We start from the raw sequence: 27,401 nt of genomic DNA, 5'->3' as shown, positions 1-27,401 counted from the left end.
TTCAGGCTGCAGCATAAACACAAACAAATACAAGTGATAAAACTGTAGACCACCACAATCCTTCGATAAAAAACTAATTTAATATGACAAGGCAAAATTCAACAAGCAGTTTTTAACACAGATAAGCTCTTTCAGGCTCTGCCCTTCTTCAGATGAAATAAAAACAATCTTACTCACATTTAAATACCTAACTCAAAACAGTTTCCAACCAATCAAAATTTATACTGCACCCTCCTATCTTTGAGGGCGGGTTTCATAGGAACAAATTCATTTAGTCCTGGTGTCCTATGGGCTAAAAGCTCAATTATCCACTTTGCTTCTTCTCTCGCAGTGGCATCTACTAAGCTACCATTTCTTATACTAGGAAATACATTTGCAATAGCTCTAAATCTAAACTGATGGTCATTATTTACTTCTATATGTTTATAAAGTGCATTGTGCATATTTCTGGTTCTTATGCATGAAAGATGTTGCAAAATTCTAACTTTAAACATATTATTTGTTTTTCCCACGTAAAATGCTTTGCATTGCTGACACTCAGCTAAATAAATTATATTCTTTGTTCTACAATTGGCTTTTGCTTTAAAATAAAATAATTTCCCTGTTACTGGATGCTTAAAAACAATCTCTTTATTAATACAGTGACATGTCTTGCATAGCCCACATGGTTTTGTACCTACTTGACAAATGGAACTTTTCTTGTGGTTACTCTTTTCTTGTGTTAAAAATGTCTTTCAGATTTTAATTTCCTCTAAATCCAAATTTGGGTTCTATCCCTACTATTTCTTTTATTTTCTCATCAGATAAAAGTATATGCCAATTTTTCTTGATAATGTCACATACACCATGTATATTACTACTATACATGAATGTCATTCTATTAAATGCAAATTTATGGCCATGTTGCTCTTCTGATGAAATTGTCTTAAATGAAGTTCCAGATTTTCTATGTATATTACCCTGACTTATTTCACTTACTATTAACCTCTCATTGTAACCTCTATTTTAAAAATATGTTCCATATCCATCAATTCTTCCTCAAAATCACTATCTTTAGTACAAAGCCTTGAGGCTCTACTTACCTGACCACTTATTATATTATACCCCTTATTATATTCTTATATGTATGTCTGGGGTGCATACTATCATAAGTAAGTAAATTATTTTTCCAGCATTCTTTTCGAAACAAGGAAGTAACAAAGCCAGATCTTTCTTTTTTAATTCTGACAAAATAATAATCATCCTTATTTAATATAACAACCGCTCCACCTTTATCTGCCTGTTTTATTATGATATTATCGTTGTTCTGAATGCTGAATTTAGAACTACATGTAGCACCTGAGAGATGTACATTGCATCAAGTGAGTACAAGTAATGATTTAAAATTTGAAGAAATCATAAGAGACTTTACATTTAAAGTTAATAAGTTAAAAAATTTACAATGGCAAGAAATCATTTTGAAGCCTGTTTAAAATTTGGCATAGTACCAAGAGGAATGAGGGTGTTTTGTATGCCCTCACAAGGTGAACAATATCCAGAGTTACTAGCCAAATGGCAGCGTATAAACATAAATACAGGCTTTTCATATATGAAATTACTCCTGGAATTTTTTGCACCAGAGGAAGAGAAACTCACAGCAAAAGTGGGTGTTTTACAAATGCAATTAGAGACTGAATTTAAAGGAGAAAGATTCACTAAAAAATTAGATGAGCTATACTGTGCTTTTTCAATGACTGACCAGAGGTTACAACAAACAAAAGTAAAAAAGCTACAGCACGACTATAAAGATTTAACGACCGGTAACATCTTCATATGACCGAGAGAGGAAAGAGGAGAAATCCATTCCAATGTCTCTTTAACTGAGACCAACATGTCATATGCGGAAGTGATGCGAGGTAGAACCACGCTGAATAGCGCTCGAAGAGCGCAAGAGACTTTTCGTTTGAACAACAGTAATGAACAATTATTTAGGTCTAAACAAAGTAACTCGGTGGAAATAGTGAGTTCAAATTTAACTACGCAACCTCTGGGAGAGAGGACTATACAACGTTCTGAATCAGAAGAAACAACAAACGTTTCTTTAGTAACTGCTGTTCCAAATGCAGTAGTTACACAATCTAAGGAATTGGGTGCAAGGCCCAAGACAAATGAAGCAGTGCAGCAGGGTGAGCATTTTATAGCCCAACTGCCAGCTCCAATGAAGAAAAAAGGAGAATGGAAGAGAGCCAGCAGCGAAGGCAGAGGGGCAAAAAAGAGAAGGACATCAAATTGACTGGTGATAATATTGTTTATAATTTATCTAACTATGTTCTTAATGATGATGTTATAAGAAGCAAAGTGGATAATTGAGCTTTTAGCCCATAGGACACCAGGACTAAATTAATTTGTTCCTATGAAACCCGCCCTCAAAGATAGGAGGGTGCAGTATAAATTTTGATTGTTTTGGAAACTGTTTTGAATTAGGTATTTAAATGTGACTAAGATTGTTTTTATTTCATCTGAAGAAGGGCAGAGCCCGAAAGAGCTTATCTGTGTTAAAAACTGCTTGTTCAATTTTGCCTTGTCATATTAAATTAATGTTTTATCGAAGGATTGTGGTGGTCTACATTGGTTGTTTTGCTAAAGATTTTTTTGTACTCTGTGGACCTTCAATCAGTTTTCTCAATTTGTTTTCTTTGCAAGTGCTAAAACTGAAGATGAAAGAGAATGCACAATAAGATGATGTGGATCATGGGTGGGAAATGGAAGTGGAATCGTAAAACATTGACAGAGGGAGGGCAAAACAAGTTCACAAAAAAGAAAGAAAAAGAGCCATCAAATGCACTGGCAGAAGGAGTAGTATGATGCAATTCATCAAACAAGGTTCAAGGTGCCTGTGAAAGAAGTAACAAGGGATATGGAAACAGTTCAGTGATAGCCATATAGCAGCAGATTAGAATGTTTATGCTAATCTGACTGCTCGTACATGTAATATCACCATCCATGTATGTAGCACAAATTATGTGCATTTGGAAATGACTGAGTATTCTACTCCACAGGATAGAAAAGGAAAACCTACACAGCAATAGTTTCTTTTTTTATTTATATGAAATAGGTTGACAAAATGTTGTAAAATACATTAGAATTCTTAAAACCAAATGATATTTTTTGAAAAGATGTTCAACATAAAGATTAGACTGTATACAACAGTGGTATGTTATAATGGAATAGGAGCCATATAACAAAATAATGTATGGTAAATGATTTGCATGCCTAGACAATGACTAATGAACCTTAACATAGATGAGAAAAGAAATGACAGCCCTGTTTCAATACATTAAAAGACTGTTGCACAGTACAGCAACACATTAAAACACCAGAACTGCTGACATGACATGACTAATGATGTGAGAACTTCCCTACAAGACAATAAATACCCAGCTCTGTATGACCCATAGTAAAACGATATCAGTCTAAAACTGTTGAATATGCAAATTACATGGAGGCATTGTTGAAACCCTGTTTGAAATGCTAGCTGATGTATGAAGCAATAAGGTAGCTTCTGTTAGTTCCACTGAAATATCTAGAACATATACTTATTCAAATGTGGGAAGAAATATCCAGGGAATTGTTATGGCTAGATTTGTATAGGCCCTTGGGCCAATAGCCTAGTACCAACCTATGAAACTATAAATTTACTAACTTCCATTCCAGCTTTAACATCACGATTAAAGGTAATTTAAACAGATTACCTCCTCAAACTTCCTCCAGTGTCCAGAGTTAAATTAAAGGGGGTGGGCAGTAGTCAAGCAGGAAGGATACATTGCCCCCATATTGATAAGTCCTTAATTCCAATTCTATTTCTTCCACATCAAGATCTATTTCTCCTCTACTACTTTCCATCTGGCTTACGTTCTTCTTTCTACATTCTCCTTCATTTTATGCTGCCATCTAGAAAGGGGAAAGTAGCCTGTTTTCTTCCTGCAACTGTCCACCCAATTAATATCTCCATTTTTTTTTCTCCTTTGTGTTCTGCCTGTCTCTACTTGATGGTTTTCTCCTCAGATTCACTTGAGAAATTTCTGGGCCTCAACTGGGTCCATGAATGACCTTAGTCTAACCATGTACTAAAATGCAAAGAGTCACTTAGTAGACTATCTTCCATCTCAGGCCCTTTTCTTGACTCATCTGTATAGCCAGTATGAAAGCATTCCTCTATACATATTTGCATTTCTCCTATGTTTATTTTATTCTTTGGTTTCCAAATCTGTATGCATTTTAGCTTTTATGTCTGGAATCTCAGTATAATGTGGGAAGCTTTTATATTTCCTCACCTCAATGTTGTTAGATGTGCCTTCTCAGTTATTATGTCTGTTAATGCAACACCAGGCAATTTCTCCAATTGTTCACTCATGAACTTGATACATTCTGCTCCCTCTATTCTTTCTAGTACTCTAATCAACGGAATGTTTTGGAATGTAGGCCTGTCTTTCAGATCTGTTGTTTTGCCTCCAAATAATATGGAGGAGGCTCAGCTGAATTGGTCCTAGCTTTAAGATCTTCATTCTTGGCCATCAGTTCTTGGATCACCATTGCTTCTTTATTAAATGTGTCTACTATTTCTTCCAATTTATGTTCATGTGCATTCAAATTATCCATCCAAGTCTTCTTTATTTCTTTTTACTTCTTGCATATCAACTCTAATGCCGCACCTTGCTGTTCTCCCACTTCTGCCACTTCTGCTTCTTCCTTGGGGCATTCCACCTTTTTGTTAGATTTCCCTGGTCCTTTCCCTCTCTTTGCTGGTAGTTCTGTCTTTGTCATTCTTCCATTCATTTTATCCCTTTGTCTTGGCACTTTTCCTTATTTTATTTACTTGTAACTTTTATGATGGAGCACTACAGGTTTGCTTGTACTCAGAGTGATACCAAATCAGAAGTCACTTCTTTTAATTCTTAGCACCTTTTCTTGCATTACGGAAATTAAATGAGACACTGACAATCTAGTTTTCTTTTCACATTTGTCTGACAGATACTGTCTACTGTCCCGCTTATTGGCCTGCAGAAATAAAGGGTGCTTGCTCATTGGCATATTTTGAATGCTGCAATTATGCAAATATTCTCTTAAGCAATATGTAAATGTTTTCTTTAGCATCAAATATTTTGGCATTGATTTACAATTTCTTTTTTTGTATCTTATTTGTTGTTTTTTAACAACCAAAATTTTTCTTCAAATTTGCACCTTTGTACACATGCTCATCCTATGGCGATGATTACCACCTAATACTTATAAATACGTAACCCAGTTTTGGGAAGGGGCTGTTACCATCTGCTGATGTCCATGCCATCTTGTGTATATCTTTCCATTGACGTAAGTGTTTTGCCTTTGTTCTTCATGTCTGGGGCAGACCAATGTAGTCCAGCAAGGTTATTAGGCCCAACCTGTCATTAATGATTATTGTAATGAAGTTGCCAAACACAAGTGAGATATCATAACGTGGCACTTCAGGTGGCCCACCTCACAATTGTACGTAGAAATGTACTTTCTCTGTGTATTCAGACACTTCATTTGGGGAAGAGACCTGGACTACAATGATTGCCACATGCCATATATGAAATAAAAGAATGACAATAGAACTGATCATTAGCTTCCATCTTACAAATCCTTATTTTATGCATTTAAGAAACAGAAAGCAATTCCATTCATTCAGTTGACTGTCATCTTCACTTATAACTGACCTTGACCAAGCCATCTCATTTTTCACTGATACGCATGCTGTATATGGGATATACTTTTATTTCAATGATCAGTCAAGCCATGTGCACAGAATGGTACTGTATAAGATCTCTATTTTCCATACATCAGCTTTAGTAATTCATTTAACTTTGACAAGCAGGCTCATCTTCCTTAAAGCTTTCATGCACAATATTTTTCAATCATTCTCCAGTGAGGTTTTTTGTACTTTGCTGACATTTTTTCACTCCCACTATTTTTAAATGGTGAGGTTACTTGTCCCATGCCATCCCTCAGAATTTCTCATTCTAGTTGAGGACATGATATGCCAAAAGGTTCAATTATTTTGAAAGTAAAATAGTAAATTATTTATCATTACTGATTTTGCCAAAAGGTATTAATTAATGCATTTCAGTAATAATTCAAGTAAATACATTTTTGTCCTGATCCCCTTCAATAAAACCTCACCACACCATAACAACATTTGACAACCTTTAGTTGGAACTTCTATTAACATATATAACTTTATTGAATCATTTCAATATATTAATCACACAATGAACATCCTTGTATCCATTAATCAGGGCAGAGTATCGCTGCTCACCCTGCGTGAATAAGCAGTGTTGTCACCACTGCTCTCTTATTCTTACTTATCAAAGCAGGGTCCTACCACTCGCTTTCATCACCCAAACTCCTTGCATCAAACACAAAACACCAGAGGGGGGAAGAGAAGAGGGATAAGTCTGCCCCTTTTTCTGCCTAAGTACCCAACCATAGGGTAAACAAATCCAAAATGTCCTCAAAAAGAGAGAGGGAGGGCAGGTAGCAAGATCACTCCTAAATCTGATCCCTTTTCCCAGTTACACTCACATAAATCCTCTAAGCCCCACATCACCCCTACTTCAATTCCTCACAATGTCACCTTATTGAATTAACCCTTCTTTGCTCACAGCTCTACCTCAACTCCATCTCCCTTCTACCAATCCTACCCCTCTTCTTATCATCTCTGCAGAACCACTAAAACACTAAAGAAGTCCCTGGACAAATTGGTTTGTTCCCAAACTTCATTCGTCCCAATCCCCTTTAATAAAAGACTCCATACCAAAATAGCATTTGACAACCTTTTATTAAACTTCCATTCACTTAACTTTATTGAATCATTTCAATATATTAATCACAAATTGAGCATTCTTCTAACCATTCAGCAAGGTAGCATATCCTTGCTGACCTGGCCCAAATAAGCAGTGTCGTCGCCATCGTTCACTTATTCTTACTTATCAAAGCAGTATCCTACTGCTCAGTTTCATTCCCCAAACTCCTTGCATCAAATACCCAACACCAGAGAGGGAACAGAAGAGGAACAACCCTGCCCCACTTCTCTGCCCACTAGCCTGACCCAGGCTGTTCCCCCTCACCTACTGCAGAACATTCACTAAACCCTACAAAAATAAACCTAGGTGTATATTAAGCAGATCTAACTAACCCAGACTCATTCAGGTGCACTCCATCTAAGCAGACTGGGTCCCTGTCATCAAAGTACCTATGTTCTATCATCTGAATACCCAAAATAACCAGTTGCCTCACTAACCTACAATTAACAGACCACTGAGTCTGCTCTAAAGCCATGAAACTAACAGCTTTCCTCAAAAATAAACACGGTACTATCTCAGAAGTTTGATTGCTTTATTCTTGTATGTAATAATAATCAATTAATCTTCTTATGTTTCTGTTAAACTACCTCTGACTATATTTTTGAATGTAATAATAATTATGTACTCTTCTGATGTTTCTGTTTAAATTCCTCTGTCTCTTTTGGAGCTTTTCTCCCCAGGCCTCTACTGAAAATGGACATGTATCCAGCTAGACTAGCCCGGTCAACAAATGTAAAATAAAATAAATAAATAAAATAAAATAAATAAATAATGCAGATACATGGATAAATCCTCTTCAAAGTAACTATTTCCTCATTTATTCTATATTCCAACTGCCACTTTGAAGTTATTCCCAAATCATTACCTGACAAATGTACCCCAATACTCAAGGGACCCCCATCTGACTGTATAAATGCAAACTCATTCATGACCTGATTCCATCTCAGGCCTCTGGTACTGTGCCATATGACTCTCCACCTGAAATGATGCAAACTCAGTTCATTGCCAGCCATCCTAACTGCAGAATGCTTCACCACCTAATGAATATACAGATGACCCAGAATGGCAATCTCCTTTCCTAGAAAAAAAAATGATAGTAATCTAACCACTTTAGCCAATTATCTAATATAAGACAAAAAAGCATTTGAAGACCAACAACCCACCCTCTTAATATCCTAATCTGATCTGCCTTCCCTCGCTAAATCCGAGGCCCTTCCTATGTGAAAGGAATGAGTGGAAAACCTCTCTCACAGAAAACCAATACGATGAAAAGCCCTCCTTATCACATATACAAACTGATTACTTGTTATCACCTTACTACCTCTTGACCAAAAGACCAAGTCTTGAGGAATCCCTGCATGGGTCTGTAGTAATTCCTAGGCCAACCCACTGGACACAGCCAATCATTCCTGTCTTTTCCAAGAACTAACTGTGTGCCCTTCCCTAACTGATCCATTTTAGATCTATGCAACTAAATGTGCACTACCACAGGAAATACAGTGACATTCCCCAAACTAGTGACACAAACAGCTCTGACACCCTAAACACATACATCCATAAGGACATCACCCACAAAGTATAATCCCCTGAATCACCAGCCACCAAAACTAAACACCACAAAAAGCTTTCAAAACCTGTCTTGTCAATAGCCATTGCTTATCCAAATTCATACCAGCCACTTTACTCCATCCTTTCAACCTATGAGCAACTGTCCAGGACTTAGTGAAATCATGCAGTCCTGCCACCGTGCAAATATACTGATCCACCTTGACCGAATGAACTGCCTTACCTTGCACCCAAGCCTGAGCCAAGTATGGCAATAACTGCTCCTCCAACCAAACTTCCTCCTCCTTAGGCAGCTGCAAAACATATTTATCAAAATCATGCCCTACCATATGGCTTCCTGGTGGATGCTGCCCAGGACTTCTGCACCAACTGTCTGGTTACGTCAGCCTAATCTGCCTTAATCAACAATACCCTTGACTCACCCGCAACCTCCACAGCTAACTTCTGAAACCTGGAAAACTGAAATCAAGACAAAATATCAGCAGTCCCATTCCTAGCACCCACCACATGCACACCAGTGAAAGAAAAATTAATCAGCAAGCTCTGCAAAACCAACTTATATAATACTAACAATAAAAATTCAGAATTAACTTGCACCACTGCAATATTGTCTGAATGAGAAATAACCCTGTTTCCCCTCAAACCTCTCCTGCCAAACCACAGATGCCACCCAAACTGGCATTAACTCTAAAAAGGCTATGTCTTTCTTCCACTCATCCTTCCAATCTGCTGGCAAATGAACCACAAACCATTCACTGACAAAAAAACACTCCCATCCCAATACCACCCGCTGCATTTGTAAATAATTGCAATTCCCCTTGATCAACCCATTCCATCTACCAAAAGGAGACACCATTAAACTGCTATGAGAAGGACAACCAAAGTTCAAAATCAGCCCATGCCAATTTACCAATCCCTAACCAATAATGTTTGCTTCCCTCCTGTTAAAAAGAAGGCCGCAGACATATAAAATATACAACCTGGGTGAACTGCCTAGCATGCAAACTTCAGAAGCCCTAAAACCTCCATTACATCCTTAATCAGTACCTTGTTCTTAAACTTTACCTATCCAATCTTTTCTTTCAAGTGTGTTATCCTCTCAACTGGTAGACAAAACAAATCACATTCCATATCCACTTGCAAACCCAAGAAATCCAGTGCCTTGGCTGGGCCTTCCAACTTCTGCACAGCCAACAGGATACCCAGTTATTCACACATCCCCAAAAGCTCTTGCATACCTTCCAACACTCCCCACAAACCCCTCATCTACTATTAAGAAATCATCCAGGTAATGTACCTCCCTCTGAGAGACCACCCACTGCTGCCAAATCCAATGAAGTGCAGTGAAAAACTTCTCAAACATAATGCAGGTTACCAAGCATCCCAGCACTACAGCCTTGTCAAAATAGAACTTGTTTGCAAGCACATTTCCTAACAATGGCCATCATTCCTCCCACACCAGCAATAATTGTAACACAGATTCAATATCCACGTTTACCAACCATGGATCCTTAAACTGCAGAATAACCCCCACCGCATCATCCAAAGATAACTCACCTTGGTGACCTCTACCAAAATAAAGTCTTTAAAGGAGTTCAGTTTGGGCTAAGACAAATGGTGAATCAAATGGAATTCACCAGATGGCTTCTTAGGAACCAAGCCTAATGGTGAGACCTGAAAACTGCCAAAAGGGGGGCTGTCAAAAGAGGACAATAACCTACCCACCTGTTGTTTCTCCACTAAACCTTCCAAAATATCTTCCTTCTCTTGCAATGAATGCAAATTCTTACAGACTACTCCATCTCCTTCAATCCTTTATTTAGCAGAAAATCACTGAGAAAACCCTCTGCAACTGCCAAATCAGGAAATTGTTTGAGCATATGCCACAAAATCTGCACCTTAATTGAAGAATATGTCATTTCATCTTCCCCTCATCTCCCAAAAAACACCCCTTCTTTGCACACAAAAATTCCCCCTACTTCCCAGACTTTGAAATCCCTGAACTGAAGAAGGTAACCCACCCAAGCCGGTCGAAGGTGAACTTGGATTGACAACATTGCCTTCCAGTAGGCCACAATTCCCAGCTGAATGTATTTCTGCACACTTCAAATAAGTGTACAAGAACCTTCATGCCACCCATGAGCAATGCTCTACATTAAAGGCCCAACATACCCTCACCCCTTCCCCTGCTATCTTACACCCTGTGATAATAGCTCCAAAGCTATCATAGTGGCTAGCCATATGTCAGAGTGCCTAATCTCCCAAGGCAGTGACTGATCCACAACCTTTCACTTTTGAAACCTCTGACTGTACCATAACTCAGCATTTCCCACCCATAGATGTTTATCCACATTGATTGGGACAAAATAAGACAAGAGTGGTAAGGCCAAGGTGACTTCTTTCTCCAATTAAACTGCCATGTAGTATACAAAGCCCGACACCCAATTTTCCCATTTTCTTGGATGCAGCCTGCCTACTCTGCTCTGCCCCAAGTCTGCCAAAGCCACCAGAAGATCTTTGTTTTTTGCTGTCTCCAATTTCAACAAGTGCTGAACCTGTTCTGCATCAGTTAACTCAAAGATGTCAACATACTACCTGTGACAGTCCCGACTCTGGGCCAAAAAGCAATCCTCACCTTAGACACTGGTGAGGGACAGCCACTAGGAACAAAAATGGATACACACAGTATTTTTAGATGCAGCTGTCTGCACCAAACCCAATTTCCCTTAAGAGCACACAGCAACAGACTCCTGACCTGTAGTTGGATTCTCTCACTCTCTGGACCCCAAGCAAAACCCCACACTGGCCACTTTGGAGCTCTGTTTCTCTGTTCCAAGTAGCTGACACACACACTTGGATATTTGATTTTCACACACACATACAGACATACCTGGGAAAGGCTGGCACAGATTTACCAGCTGTGCCACCTCTGCCCAGACTATAAGGTAATTACACTGCCACCAGTCAGATACTTTAAGGTTCTTACAAGTGCACCCAATTATACTGAGGAAAATTATTAGTAATACAAATCGTAGAGTTTGACCAATGCAGTGAGGCTTTCAGGAGTGGCCACAGTGTCACTAAAATAAGCATAAGTACTCTTTAAGATGTTAACAGTGTTTTCTAAAAGACCAGCCACAATGATAGATATTGAAATATTTAATAATAAATAATAAAATAGAAAACATGAGAATACTGAATATTTAGTTACAATAAACACCAGAGTTTCAATTACAGGAGATATAAAAAATAAAACAGTTGGATAGATTCACAAAGATGCAGAAAAACAATACTTAATTAATCCCGCTATATTTTCCTGACTGACTAAAGAATCACTGTTCCCTAGTCAAGTTACTTACTACAGCAAGGCAAGATGATGAGTGTTGAGTTGCTTACTACGGCAAGGCAAGATGAGATGTTGAGTTGCTTACTACAGCAAGGCAAGATGAGGTGTCTGTTTGTGTGAGATATCCATGAGATATCTTTCTTGTCAGGTTCCAAAAGAATCACTTCAGTGCTGGTTATAGAATGACATCACATCTGGTCACCTGACTCTGGTACAATACACACCCAGAGCTTTGCTAGGATCTGTTGCAGCATCTGAAAGCTATAAAACAATTTTAAAAACTTCCACCTTTCCAGGGTAGCAATTAGTTCATGACTAAGAACAATACAGTAATATTCCTAGTCCTGGTTTTCCCAGATATTTTTGTCTCTGGCTGCAATCAGACCTGTAAGATAAAATCTTTATGGCGTAAACCAACCCATTTAACTTTCAACCTATTTTTTCAAAATTAATTGGACTGAGATTAACTTCGTCCCTCCCATAATTCTCTGTTAAAACATATACATTTAATCAGTTATAATAATACTGTCTAACATACATATATATATATAAAATCAAGTTTGAGGTTGCAGGAGCAAAACAGGTCCAAAAAATGAGGAGTATCTCAAGACCAACTATGTAAAAAGAATGAGTATTTATTTAAAGATGAGCGCTTTCACTGTTAACACAGCTTCTTCAGATCTAAGAAGCTGTGTTAACAGTGAAAGCGCTCATCTTTAAATAAATACTCATTCTTTTTACATAGTTGGTCTTGAGATACTCTTCATTTTTTGGACCTGTTTTGCTCCTGCAACCTCCAACTTGATTTTACTCCTAAGTGCTTTTTAAACTGGGTGACAGGCAGCATTCATCTGGTGTATTCAGTGGTGTGCTGTTTTAAGTATACATATATATATATATATATATATATATATATATATATATATATATATATATATTTTCTCTCCAGCAGGACCCACTGTTGATACACTTTTAACACAAGCAACTTTACAAATACATTTTTTAACGCAAGCATCTGTACAAGTCAGTGTGATAGTCAAATGACATAAAATTCTTTACAAAACTCCAGCTAGTTATGCTGGCATATATTACACATGCACAGCCCTACTGTCCCTGGCACAGATGGCACTACCTCATATCATCACACTCCCCCCTTCCAAATCCTTTCTTTAACTGAGAACAGTATATGAGGAGTCAGAAATACTGCCCTACTCTTTTGTCCTAGGGCCTGTGCAGCTAACCAATCACCCAGCCAAATCCCAAAGTCTGACCCAACCTCATATAGTCGTGACTCCATCCAGCCTACAGGCGATGACAAACTCCCCATAGGCAACCCTATGCTACCCTCTCTGGTGAATGCCTCACCTTGAACCTGCCCCCTTCACTAAGCCTCTGTTAATTCTCCATAATGCCTGCAGCTTTGTCAGAATCCTTGTATGACTCATGCCCACCTAACCCTGAACTACTCCCAAATTGTACCAAGTCTGACATACCTACATGCTCTCCCAAAAACATGTCATTACCTGCAACCACATCATACACCACCCCAATGGCTTGAGCATCCACTATGTCAGCATCACTCAGCTGCTGTGCCCGCTTTGCTCAGGCCACCAACCTGCTCTTCACCACCTGCCTTCTATTGTTCTGACTGGACTCACCAGGTTCTTAGCCAATGGAGCCTCACTGTTAGGCAATTCTCCGAACAACTCCTCTGCCTATGAAACAATGGCCGCTTGTTGCTGTCACAAACTCTGCACATCAGCTATCTGCCAAAAGAAAAGACAACAATAAGACTCTAGGAGAAGGGCTGAGGAAAAAATAAAATTATTTACACAAGCTAGCTGGCAGTAGAATATTACATCTGTTAAATTATGTCAAATCTGATCTGCTCTGCAGCCAGAAATCATCTGCCCCAAACTGATCTTACCTTACCTGGACCCACGTCAGTCTATAACTGTGCCTTTCTCTCTCACTCTTTCCCTTTTCCAATTTTGTTAATACTGTTTAGGTATGACGAATCAAACTCTGCCCCATGTATTCCCAGAAAGACTCTTTCCCACCTTTTGTAAACATACCTAAACCTTTCTCCTCACTCTTCTTTTTCCCTCTCTTTTTCCTTTTTTTTTATACATATGACCCAAAGGGATGACAAAACCTGACAGCATGGGGGACAAAAACCCTATAATAGGGACAGATTTTAAATATTTTTCTTAGAAACTTAGCTGCACACCACCCAATAGTTGTTAGATAACAGGATTTGTCTTAGTCATGCATTTTTTCTGAAGGATACGACTCCTAAAACACAAATGTATAGCATTACTGAGTGACTGCATTTATCAACTCATCCCAGTGATTGTCCAGAAGATCACCTCTTGATAAAGACCAGCCAAACATATGAAGCAAATATGATATAGGTGCATAATAACATCACTGTTGCATTCAAGTGCTTCTTCCCTGTATTCATATTTTTTTTTGTTTGTTTTTTTATACTGCCTGTCAGTCCACTAAACTCAGGAAGGAATGAACAGTAACTGAGATGTGTTCTACTTCAACAGCGTAAGCAGCACTGTTAAGGAAACCAACCCAATAGTGAACCATGCATCTGCCCAGCAACAGCCTGCCTCCATGCCCTCCCCCATGATGGTTAAGGATTCAGCACACATGTGCAGTGAGCAACCGTTACTCCTATCCACCTTACGGCTGGTAACATCTCTCTCTCGCCCTGGAACGCAACAGAAAAAATGCTTAACCACTTCCACCAATGAGAATAAGAGAAACATCTGCAAGCCTGCACCAACATTGCGGGCATGAAAAAACCCTACAACAACACAACTATAGGAGGGGGCACTAAACAAAATGTAGCCTTTTACCCGCAACCAGGGGAACAATAGCCACAACACAAAAGGGGACTTGAGAATGGCTGACCCCACAAGAAAACCACACCAGAGATGTTAAAACATCCTGTGAACAACACTAGCCCAAATCTCCCTTCAGACCAACAAAATCATATACAAAATCCTTACAGAAAGACCAGCTAAAACCATACATACATAACTCACATCAGCCAGTCTTTACATACTCCAACTGATACCCAAACCGATCATACTTAGTGAACTAACAAACAAGAACCGAAGTAACCACATAAGGGAGAAAAAAAATTAAGCATTAACTCCCTGCTACACTCACATTTACCTCACTAATCCCCAATTTCCCCCTTATTGAATTAACCCTTTTCAGCCCACAGCTCTACCTAAAGTCCTTCCCCTTCATCCTAGCCTTAACATCTTCCCCCCACCCCCATCCCCCTTCTACTAACCCTAACCCTCTTCTTATCATCTCTGTATAACCCATAAAACACTGAACATGTCCCTGGACAAAATAGTTTGTTCCCAGACTTCATTTGTTCATACATTATTATATTTTTAATATTTTGCATTTCCCATTTTATCTTAGTTAATTCCTGTCACTTTTATGAATTTTATGGAATATATAATTGCATATGCAGAGGAGTACTACATACTAAAATAAAATACATTAGTACACTAAATAAATAAATAAACAAATAAATATTTTCCAACTAGTTGGTGTAAAAATTTTTAAACAAGTAATACATTTTTTATGGGTTAAAGGAAACCACATACTGAACACCCATTTGTTCAGATAAAAGCGGGTTTGATATTAAAAGGGTATCTATCTGTATTATTTTTCATGCAGAAAAATCGGGTCTATAGTAAAATCACAAAACCTCACTTACACGAATATGGAAAAGTAGACACATATATAGCGAACCGCGAAAACACAGATCATCCTGAAGCGCGAAGTTCGAAATGTTGAATCATCATAGTTGGCCAACCCCACCACCCGCTACGTACGACCTACTCAAACAAAATAAATAATCCACACTTCCCCATATCTACACTTCACCCATATATCCCATATCCTAATCAAACATTCACTACACACAAATGTATCTAACTATAAACAAACAACACCCAACTACAGGAAATGTATAAATTATGTATACATTCAGCTACACAACTATATTACTATATATACACTTAACATAACCCTACTTCTAACCCTAAAGTAAAGGTTGCATGTATTACTATGTATGCCCTTACCTTAACCCGCACCCTAACACTAAGGTCCGTAACTATTGCACACTTACGTTAGGCAGCTATACCAGATAAGGGCCAACTATAATTATTTGACATTTCGAATTTCATGCTTCAGGACGTTCGGTGTTGTCACGGTTCGCTATATATGTGTCAATGTTTCCGTATTCACATAAGTGAGGTTTCGCGATTTTAATATAGACCCGAAAAATCTACATCATGGACCAGTTAAAACTAATGCCATCTAGGATGTCCTATGTCTACAACAAAAGAAAAAAAGTAAGTATCAAAACGAAGAAGCCAAGCCAGTAATCCACTCCAAAATGATTTATTAAGCGCTTTCATCTCGAAATAGAAACTTCATCAGAATAGTGTTACTATCACCCAACAAATCCTAATATATGTACCTTAATTATCCAATTAACTACATCATGAACTTCTTAAAGGGAAATACATTTATATCCCATCCTGACAAAGACATAACCTAAGAAATTTTGTATATATATAAAAAAAATGGATAACTACACAATCCTAACAATATAATCATTAAAAACAAGAGTTACTATCATAGAAAGCCTCAATCACAAAATCTAAAAACATATGTCATATTTACATGAAAAATTCCACTTTTAACCTTAAAACTGAACTTATGGAAATCTAACTATTTAGTCCAGGGTATTCAGAGGCATTAGCCCTTATTTGCCACCTAAGCTCTTTTAATTCTAAATAGTCATTAAGTGGACCTCCTCTATCCTCTAGTTTTACCTGGTCAATAACAATAAACTTAAAACTATGCCCATCGTGACATAGTATGTCTGCAGCTAGGGCATTTTTCGTATGTTTTTTGCCAATGTCACAATAATGTTGATAAACGCTACTCCTAAAGGCATTAATAGTCTTTCTTATGTAAAACTAGGACACATGGAACATAGGGCTAAATATACCACTGCCTTGGTACTACACGAAAATGTCTTGTGTATTATATATCTGCCATAATTAGGAATATACACATCTTTGGCTTCAATCATATATTGACATTGTAGGCAAAAAAACACATTTTACCATGACAATTAGCTCTCTGGTATCCTATTTTGGTCGATCTAACATATTTTTTAGACTAACATCCTTCTTATACACAATCCTGGGGGATGTACCCACCAAATGAAGGTGGTCTTGGTCTATGCTGAAAGCATTCTAATTGTGTCTAATAATGTCTCTACTATCATGGAATTGGTTATTATAACTAAATATAGCAGACTTGTTGTAACTAGTCCCTCTTCCCAGTTCTCTCTACCTTGTAAGCCACATCTTGTCCTCAATAAGGGGGCAAAATGCCCACTATTCCTTTTTTGTATCATCTCTTTTAATATAGTGTTTACATATGATATGGGATACCCTCTTTTTGCTAGCATATCCTTCAAAACCTCAATTTGTTGTAGGAATTCATTGAAATCAGACACCATTCTAGCCAGCTGGACCCCTTGTACCTTCACTAAGAATGTCTTTTGATGAAGGGGGTGACAGCTATCATAGTGTAAGAGGATGTTGCAATATGTAGGTTTTCTAAATATTGTGGATGTGAATTGATTAATGTTCACATCTTGCCTAATAGTTATGTTAAAATAATTAACTTCTTGCAAACATATTGCATGTGTAAATTCAAATATTCTGTACTATTTTCAGTGAAAACCAAAAATTTCTTCAACTCATCTACATATCCTCTTCCATAAAATAATGATGTCATCCAAGTAACGCCCATAAAATGTCTAACATTCTGGAAAGGCACTATTAAAAATGAATTCCCTTTCCCAAAATGCTAAAACAATATTAACAAATATGGGGGTGCATGCTGCCCCCAGTGTTACTCTGTTACACTGTTTGAATAGCTGTTGTTCAAATGTAATGATGTCTGTGTCCAATACTAGTTCCATCAAGGTTCTAACTGTTAAAATACAGTCATGGCCTTCAGGTTTAAGCTGATGACCTATACTTTTTAAGTAGGTAGGTTTCTAGTGCTTGCATACATTCCAAAAATAATGTTTAAATGTTTTACATATAATGCTGCCAATGGTCTATGCATTTGAGAGTTACAATGGTTCTAATAGTTGTTGAGTAACCAGTTGCACTGTAACAAAATACTCGTAACTGGACGAGCGGCATCTCAGAGAGTAGTGCCATATGAAATTATTGCTGACACTGTTTCTTTTGTTGTTTCATACAAATGAGTGCATCTTCATGGATCTCATTACAAGGAATGCTTGAAAATGTTACTTGTAGGACAGGAAGAAAAATACGTATGAGTAAAAGGAGAGATGAATCTATCAATGCAAGTTAATTAAGTTGCTTAAGGTATGTCACTGGTAAACATATGCAAGAAAATTGCCTACAATAGCAGCAGAAACATGTTCCTAACATTTTGCTGATCATTGCTAAGGGCCATCCTCTGACAAGTGTTACTCATTTCTGCAGACTACACCTGGCAAATATTATATTATTTTATATGGTTGAGTACCACCTTACCTAAATGCTTTAGCAACTGGAAGACAAAAAATATGAGGAGGTTGCTAAGAAAACTTATATACTTCCTGGAGATGTAAAATTATAGACCAGAATGTGGAAGAACATTGTTCAGTGCAAAATGATTATTTAAGTTGTAGAAGTCTCAGCATGGGGCAGACAGAAAATGGAGAATGGAAATTTCATAAGAGATAATAGAAAACTTTGCCTATCAGAATGCTATGCTTAAAGCAGTTTTGTTTGTAATGAAAACCCTGTGCTTTATACTAGGGAAAATGTCGAAAATATAATTCCTGAAAAGTACCAGGGTAACCTGGAATGGATGAAAGTCAAACTCCAAAGGAGCACTTAAATAATATATGTTAATCATGATAGAGCACTGATTCACATGGATCTTTTCCAGAATTAACCTGGGACCCCTTTGCATTTAAATTGCTTCTTCATAGATACACATTAGGATAAATGCAGGTTTACAGAATCGAAACCTAGACTACAGCAAGCAGCACATCAGCAGCTACTAACCTTAGTGTTTACTCAGGATCTGAATATGGCGGTTGTTATTCAGATTCCTTTTCAATTTAATTACGAAGTCTGAAAAAAAGTGATTCTACATAAATATTTATAGTGAGTCTTCTCTTCCAAAGTAATCAATGACCACCAAGGTCCAGCATTTACTGCTTCAATGCTTGTTGTATGTCAAGAGCTAATAGGGATGAACATTATGTAGCAGTCATCTGGGCCTTTATGAGAACATCTTCAAACTAACGTGATACTGCAGACCACTTAGTGTAATGCAGTTAGAAGGAACCATGACATGAGCTGCACTTAAGGCAAGCTTAGTGTGCATGAATAGCTTTTTAATTCATTAGCATGTCCTCAATGAATCACTGTGAAATGTGTGTTATTTGTAATTACCTTTCTCCTTCATTGTGATAGTTTAAACTGCCATCAAGGAAAGCAAAGGTGTCATTCACATTTTGCATTTGGAACTTCTGATGTCTTTTGGATGTAGCCGGTGTGTGAGAGCAAAATGGTGCTGTCACAGTAGTGCAATGCAGCACAATAAAAGATAACTATGCAGTAAAAGCAATACTACAAAGCAAAGTCTGAATAAATACTTAATTCGCTGCTGAAACAAAAACTGGTTATGTGGTGATCTGTAGAGTACCACAGGATATCATGTGAGCACTGGAGCCCAAGTATCATGCATGCAGCATGCTCACAATTATTTTCACTCACAAGGACAAAAAGGCACTATTTCATTGTGAAGTCAACCACAGGCTGAGACTGAAATAATTCCAATGTGATCAGTGCTCTGCCCCAGTTACCAAATTCAAAATGAAATAATTTCTAACTATGTTTACATTATAAATAGGAAAACATAGGAGTACAGGACAAAGAGAAAGTAAGAAAGGCAAGCAGAGTGTGCACAGAAGGGCAAGGAAAAAAGAAACAGTGGTATGCACTAGGTGGGGGGGGGCAAGGCTACACATTTTTCTGGGGAGGTGCCCATTTCAGTATAATTTCAAGATGCCCAGAGGGAAATGGCAGCATGGGGAAGGCGTGCATAGGAAAGAGGGTGCAGGCATAACAGCAAGGCCAGATAACCCAACACAGACGACATACAAAGACAGAGAGGATTTGCTGATATAGTTGTGGGGGTGACAAAGAAGAGACACAATAGACAGAGAAGAACCCAACTAGTGATGAGGAGGACTGGATCACAAAGGGTGGAAGGAAGTAAAACACAAAGAAAGGAAATACCATGATGGCAGATAGAATAGGGTGAAAGCTGACTGTCATATTGCACAGTCACCACTCTGACCACCCTCTTGCTTGGGTCCAGACACTGTTGGCCTGCTGGTCAAAGCCAGGCAGATGTGTGGCACTTCCAGCTGTACAAAGAAATGCCCAGGCTGCCAATGTGTGAGTCTAACCTTCAATCCAACAAGGCAATCATTAGGCCTGTTACCTTCTGTGAGGTCATCCAGTGAGACCCTCAAGTAATGTGAACTGATGGGGGTGGGTCTTCCCTCCACATTGAACATAGATCACATAAGGATACCAGCAAACTCTCCAGGTCATCTCCTTTAGGATCGACTGCCAAAGATGGCACTGTATAAATTATTACTGTAAATGGACAAAAACAAAATAACAAAGGATAAATAAAATAATTAAAAAATACATGACAGCAAGAAACAAAACAGAATCAGCATCAAATTTCAGTAATGTGTGCTACACTTGTTGACAAAACAGGCCTGGAGAGAAAATGCAATTAATTTTGCAATGGCAAACAAAAGTAATTTGGAGGCCCGAGAAAAATATAGTACAACACTATGTGCACCACAAATGACAGGAGTGACTGCCAGCCAACCAGTCACCTGTGTATAGCATAATTGCACAACACACGAGTGGAAAACAGTATGACTAACAAGGGCATTCTCCTGTACATGTAGGGTCCAGCCTGTATAACTTAACAGCAGGTGGCAGATGTGGCCTACCAAATGATGATCTGCATGGCATCAGGGAGTCCATGCCACATATACCACAACTCAACACTCCAAAAGCAATACAGATGGGATACCAAAATCTGGTGGTAATACCACACAGTGACATAAGCAGCCACCCTTACAATGGTAAGCCCAAGTGTACTTGATACAAGCATGGGCTGCTATACAGACAATGTAAAGGTAAGCCATGGCAGGATAACAAGGGCATTGTTTGCATTACACAGACATGGCACTTAACACTGCCAAGAAAGCAGATTCAAAGCAGAAAATAACATCTGAGATGATGGTGGCACACCTGCATTCAACCCAATTTGCATCACTATGACACTTTTAGGAATGTCTAGTGGTAGGAGAGACAGTATAATAGCTCTGTTTTCACTTGCAGTTACAACGTATATGACACATAATGGAAAGGAAAACTGTAAGCAATGACGAAGGTTATACGCAGCACTGTAACACTGCAGGAGTGTATAAGATATGCAGGGATTAACACCAAATCCTTATATGTACATCAAAGCCTGGACAGGCTTGTTTGCCTTCTCCAACATATCAACCTATTTTCATGAAACTCACTAGGTGTTGAAAAGAGAAAAAAAGAGAGGGAGACAAAAAAAACATGTCCATGAATACCAGTAACTGAATGTAGCTGTAAAGGAATGACTACCTGTATATAAGCAAATACCTATTACTCATTCTTACCAAAGAGTTCTGACATACTTTCCCTGAGTTTTTCTTCCATTGGCAAGAAAGGGTAGGATGGAACCTCTTGAGATCACTGCAATAATGCTGGCACAGCACATCCATGACATCACTCACCACGCTAATAAGGCAATGGCAGGCAGCCACATTGTACTGTGACCATCGACAGAGTTACCCAGAAGGCACTCATGGCTCTGTCAATGCAGGAGGTAAAGAAATGTTTTTTCCCTCCTGCACATGTGGGAGCCCATCAGAATTCAGCCCCTTCTGAATCCATGGTCACTTCAAAGGATGATATTACAAAGAAAATGTTAACATATCTGTGCCGATGCACATTGTGGGAACCATATGGCATATATCAATAGGCACGACGCTAATGAGATGTAGCCCAATGCCACAGCAGAGTTGTGTGATAGCAATAAATGTGCAGTGTGGGAGGTGACACTGGGTACACTGGACACACAATATTTCAGCCTGTACATACCAATTACGTGTACAGTAGCATGCCAATGTGCTGCTGTTCATGACACTGAAATGTCAATGTACCTCTATGTTAGTGGTCCTGTCAAAGTCAAAGACATGCCCATACACGTTCAAACTGTTTTAGTGTCTACAGTGCATGTGCAGAGGCAGGCATGACCCCCATTGTGCAGTATATAGATGTTATGCATTGCACTAAATATGCAATCAAGAGGCATTTGAACCATAGCTCTAAACCTCTTCCAGCAGAAAATCTGGAAAAAGACATAAATATTGGGGAAACAAAGGCCCAAAAATAGAGTCACTTTTAAAATATTGCTCTTATAAATTAGAAAGTTGATAGTATAACAGGCTTTGCATTAGCATGAATTTTTTAAAGGGTATGAAGTCTGAAACTCAAATCTCTGTCATTATTTTCTGACTTCAACCCTCAATGATTTGCCAGTGATGTTCCAGAAAACCACAGTTTTATGAGTAACAGACCAAAAATATTAATCAAAAATCTGGACATTCTGTGAAAATCTGTGCAGTTGAAAGGTACAATTTGAACATAATTGCCTCATTAGCATAATTGTCATGTGACAAACCTTAAAGCAGCATGATATAAACAGTTGTCACCATTGCAGAGCTCTTTATGCTAGATAATCATCTCCAGTACAATACTGTTCGACATCACTGTGGTAAGGTTACACAGACCAGAGACGTGAGGAGGGTGACAGCAAGTTTATAAGATGCTTTATAAGTGTATGGGTTGTTCTTCAACAGCTATATGCTGAGAGGGAGATAAGGAGCACAGAAATAGTTTATTATGGAACTTGGCAAAAGATAATTACAGTGGTCTGCAGAGTGCAGAAGTCTGACACATGCTGTGATAAGGGCCAACAGGCTAGTGACAGGTGAGGAAAGTGGCTAAATATGTGTGTGATTTAGATATTGTTGGGGGGATTTCCACACAGTGACCTGCTAATGAGGGATAGGGAGGACAAGAAGGGTTTAAAAAATGATAAATGACAGAAGATGGAAAACAGGGCATGGAATCAGTAGTCCACCACATGTATGGCTATGATAGTATGTGAGATGGACTATATCCATTTGTTGTCAGCTCAAACAAAGTGGGATGGGTTGGAATTTACAAACTCTGTAACAGTGGTTCAGGTGTGGTACATATGGATAGTACACAACCAATAATAGATGCAGAGCATGTGTGAATATGTGGAGCATAGGCTGGCTGCAAACAAGTTAGTGTTGGTTGATGATAGGGTGCCTTAGATAACACGGTCCATCCCCGTGTTGCCGTAATGGACAGCTCTGGGGAAGTGGACTGTAGTACTAGGGTATGACAGGAATGTCACCTGTGAGTTTGCTGCTGCTTCTGCTTCTGCCACATGGTTGCATTAAATGCTCAGATGATGTTGCATGTATATGATTTGTGCTTCACAATGAATATAGGTGCACATATTCACATGCAGGTATTATATATGGCATCAAAGGAGTAAAAATACATCAATAAGTTCTCACACACAGAGACCAACGTGCTACTCTAAGCTCTCCATTAACATGGATGGTGGCTCTGACACTGACAGGACTGATAACACCTCCCAGGAATGGGATGTGTGTGACAGGAAATTTTTGTAGATGTTAATGCAGTCAAAGGCCACAACAAATCAGTTCATTATATTCATCACAGGGTCACTGATACAATTCTGCATACCCATGCAAAAGACCATGCCTTTGTATGGTAGAAGGTGACCACACATATTGGGTGTAGGCCATCACAGATCACCCTCACCGACATGGAGAATTCCATGGTGTCACTGTCTAATGAAAGTAAAAGGTCCCTGATTATTGACAAAAATCTGGATATGGAAGCTGAACTTCAAGCGTTGTCCCTTGTCTCTGTTAAAGATGCACCAGGCTAGTATTTCCTTATGTCAGCAACACCTTATTGTATCACACGTGTGCATAGAGGTAACAGAAACTCAGAATTACCATATCTCCTGTACAGGCATCTCTAAGGAGAAAACATGAAGGCATGCAACACAAAGTACATTTGCATACATATTGTGCATATATTTTTATTTCTACACTGGGAAGTGGGATTGTCACATATCATCAGTTTTATACTTCATGTTATTTTATCTGCATTCATGGGTACTACTGTCATGAGGGTACTCCACTGTAGAAGAGGTCAAGACTCGTCATTGCTGCATTGAAGCCTGACGAGGATGGAGGCCTAACACCAGCACAGTCTAAGGGCACAGTGCCACTGTCAGCAATGGTAACTTCTGAGAGCACACTACCAGCCACATCCAATGAAATGGCTCTGGTGCTTGTACAACCCATCCCCCCTCTCCAATTCCTGTAGAAGGGCAGGTCAGACCAAAACTCCTACACCAGGAGCACTCCCATCCCCCGCTTATGCACTAGCAGCAGATAGATGTAACACCACAAGTCCTAGGGACAGCATTCAGGAAAGATGGACCACTGAAAGAAAATGTTTTGGCTCCTGCTTATTGCCTGGACACAATGGATGTGCAGAGCAGTCAACCAGGTACAGGCACATGCCAGCAGCACCACTATAAAAGTGAGAGGAGTACTGCATGGTCTGCAAGATGATATACATGAGACTGAGTAACATATGGCTGAATTGTTCATTTTGTTGGACAGATACCTGGCTGCCTCCACTGCCTTCATGAAATGCTCTGCATGTATGCTGTATGGCCACTGCTGTCCATATGGTCAATGCTCATCTGCGTTTACTGTTCCAACACCATCTACCTATGCTGAGTTTAAAGTGGAAAAGCATGGCTTCCCACAAAAACAAAGCCTACATGGTGATCATACACATGGTAATGTCAGGTAGTTACAGAGTCACAGTTCACCATTTGCCCTGCAGGCTGATGTTGATGACCATGCCATTCCTCAAAAAGGCTGTGTCTATGGCTGAGGATGTTCAGGACATGTGTTGTTCTCACCTGAGATTCCACAGTGGCTGACATAGCCACATACACAAATGCAATGCAACAGCATCTTCAGGTGCTTTGTTTCCCCGGGCTATAACCCAAACTGAGTAGGCAATAACTATGTCTGGACACTTACCTTCTCCCAGGAAGCATCAACCTTCCCTGCTCAGTATACCTAGCTCTCCACAGTCTTCCAACCATGCTCTGTGGATTGACTATCACTGCCATGAGTCATAGCTCCTGGGCATATTCATTATCACCAATAAATTGTCCAAAGTGGGAAGAGACAACAAAAATCACCTATACCTCTGATGTGCTAGATGCAGGAATAGTGGAAGCTGCCTAGAGGGCACACAGGCTCCTTGTATAATATGAAGTTGTATTCCTTGTATAAAATGTACTGTGATTTCCACATCACCTGACAGCTGATGCAGGGAATCCCTTCAGGTTGGCATATGAGTATCCATGTGAACCAGGCAGGGCCTTAGTACGGGTGCAGTCAATGACCCAGAGACTCACTGAAATGGTCTTTTTTGTAAAATTCTTGCATCATTGCATTTCTCCCTTCTGTAGTCCATCAAAGTCAAATGCACTCCTTCAGATGCTGCAGCATAATATCAAAGAAGTAGTATGTATTCATTAAGTGCATGCCTGTGACATAACCACCATGCCCTTGATGGCCTAAGGAAGGTCTCTGTAGCAAGTACTGTCAATACTGTTTGTACCTTAGTGTCCACATCTTACAGAATACCGTGTGAGGATGGTTCAAGTCTATAAGCTCCCATATGTGGCCCCCATACCTTTGTACCTCTTAGTGCAAGCATCAGGACAAAGCCACAAATAATGGGGGTTAAAGGACCAAAATACAGAAACAGACTTTAAATATTGCTCTAATAAATTACGAAAGTTGATAGAACTTCAGTATTTGCATTTGTGTGCATTTTCTGATGGATATGAATTCTGAAATTGAAATGTCTCTCAATGTTTAATGATTATAATTCTGAGCTGTTTTGCAGAAAACCACAAGTTGTATGAGGAATAGATCAAAAATAAGAGTTGCTCCTGTTTACACCATGACATTTGACTATGTCCTTGTCATGGAGGTGAGGGCATGTTAGGTGCAAACAAATTCATCTGCAACAAGAAGTATGATACCATCATGGACACTGGTTACAAGAATAACCCACAACGTATACTGTTAATAATACTTAAGGCATATGCTAGCATCTTAGCATGATTTCTTTCTTTCTTTCTCTCTCTCTCTCTCTGTTTCATTGCAATGATTGTATACAAATTCTCTGGCAGAAGTGGCTCGATGCCCTAAATTTATACATTTCTGAATTGCTTCACCATTTTGTTTACCCTTATTTGTATTCACAAAAGGCCCCACTACTATAATGGTTCTCATTTCCAAATCAATTATACAACAGTGTGCTTAAGATGCTAACTACACAGTTTTATAGGTCAATGACAGTGCTATCTGTGTCTCTGTACCTGGCCCACCCTTCACATCTTCACTCAAAACACAGTTTTGCATAATGCACCACACTATTAATTTCTCAGTCCCTGCCATGATCTCCACATACTAAAAACACCACCCATTTTAATTTGTTATAGTCACTTTGCTTGCTTTCAGAACTTTGCTAGTTTCCTTTCACACATAGAAATAGTAGTAACTGTGATTATTTTAAAACATTATCTGAAAGGAATAGCAAATATTCTGAGTGAGATGCACAAATCTACAAATAAAAAAAATAAATGGATGAGTTTCTGAAATAAATCATTTTGTGTGAGGATCAACTTGCCTAGAACTCCCATGTGCGACTGAGATATCCAGACTCATTAGTACCTGATCGCCTCTTTGGTCATTATTATTTATTTATTTTAGTTCCAAATAATCAAATATTTGCCATGTTTCCTTTTATATGAAATTCTGAAGAAAATCACCATCTTCAAAACACAGTACTTTGATTTGTCTAACTATGGTACTTCTGCTTCAACAGAAAAAAAACATTTAAAGTAACACAGTGATTTAAGAATACCTCAGCTAGTTGAAACAGCACCCATAATTACCTTAATGCTCTATAATAACTGACCTTTGCATAATCTTTATGTTACTTTGTGGGTTTTATTGTTTGAAATACACTAGTTTACTTAATCAGTGATTCATCTACTCTACTGCAGTTATCATATCAGAAGGCGTGCAAAAGCTCTGAAATTTCATACAGTAATTTTTTCTGCATAGAATAAATGATAAACAGGTATTTATTATGATTTGTATACACCCGCAATTTAAGAAAATGTGTTATATTACTTCAGACACACACACACACACACACACA

Source organism: Protopterus annectens, chromosome 2.part1, assembly GCF_019279795.1.
Source record: "Protopterus annectens isolate FY-2018-M chromosome 2.part1, PAN1.0, whole genome shotgun sequence".
NCBI lineage: Eukaryota > Metazoa > Chordata > Ceratodontiformes > Protopteridae > Protopterus > Protopterus annectens.
The sequence above is the reverse complement of the archived record's forward strand: the minus strand, read 5'-3'. Positions refer to the sequence as shown.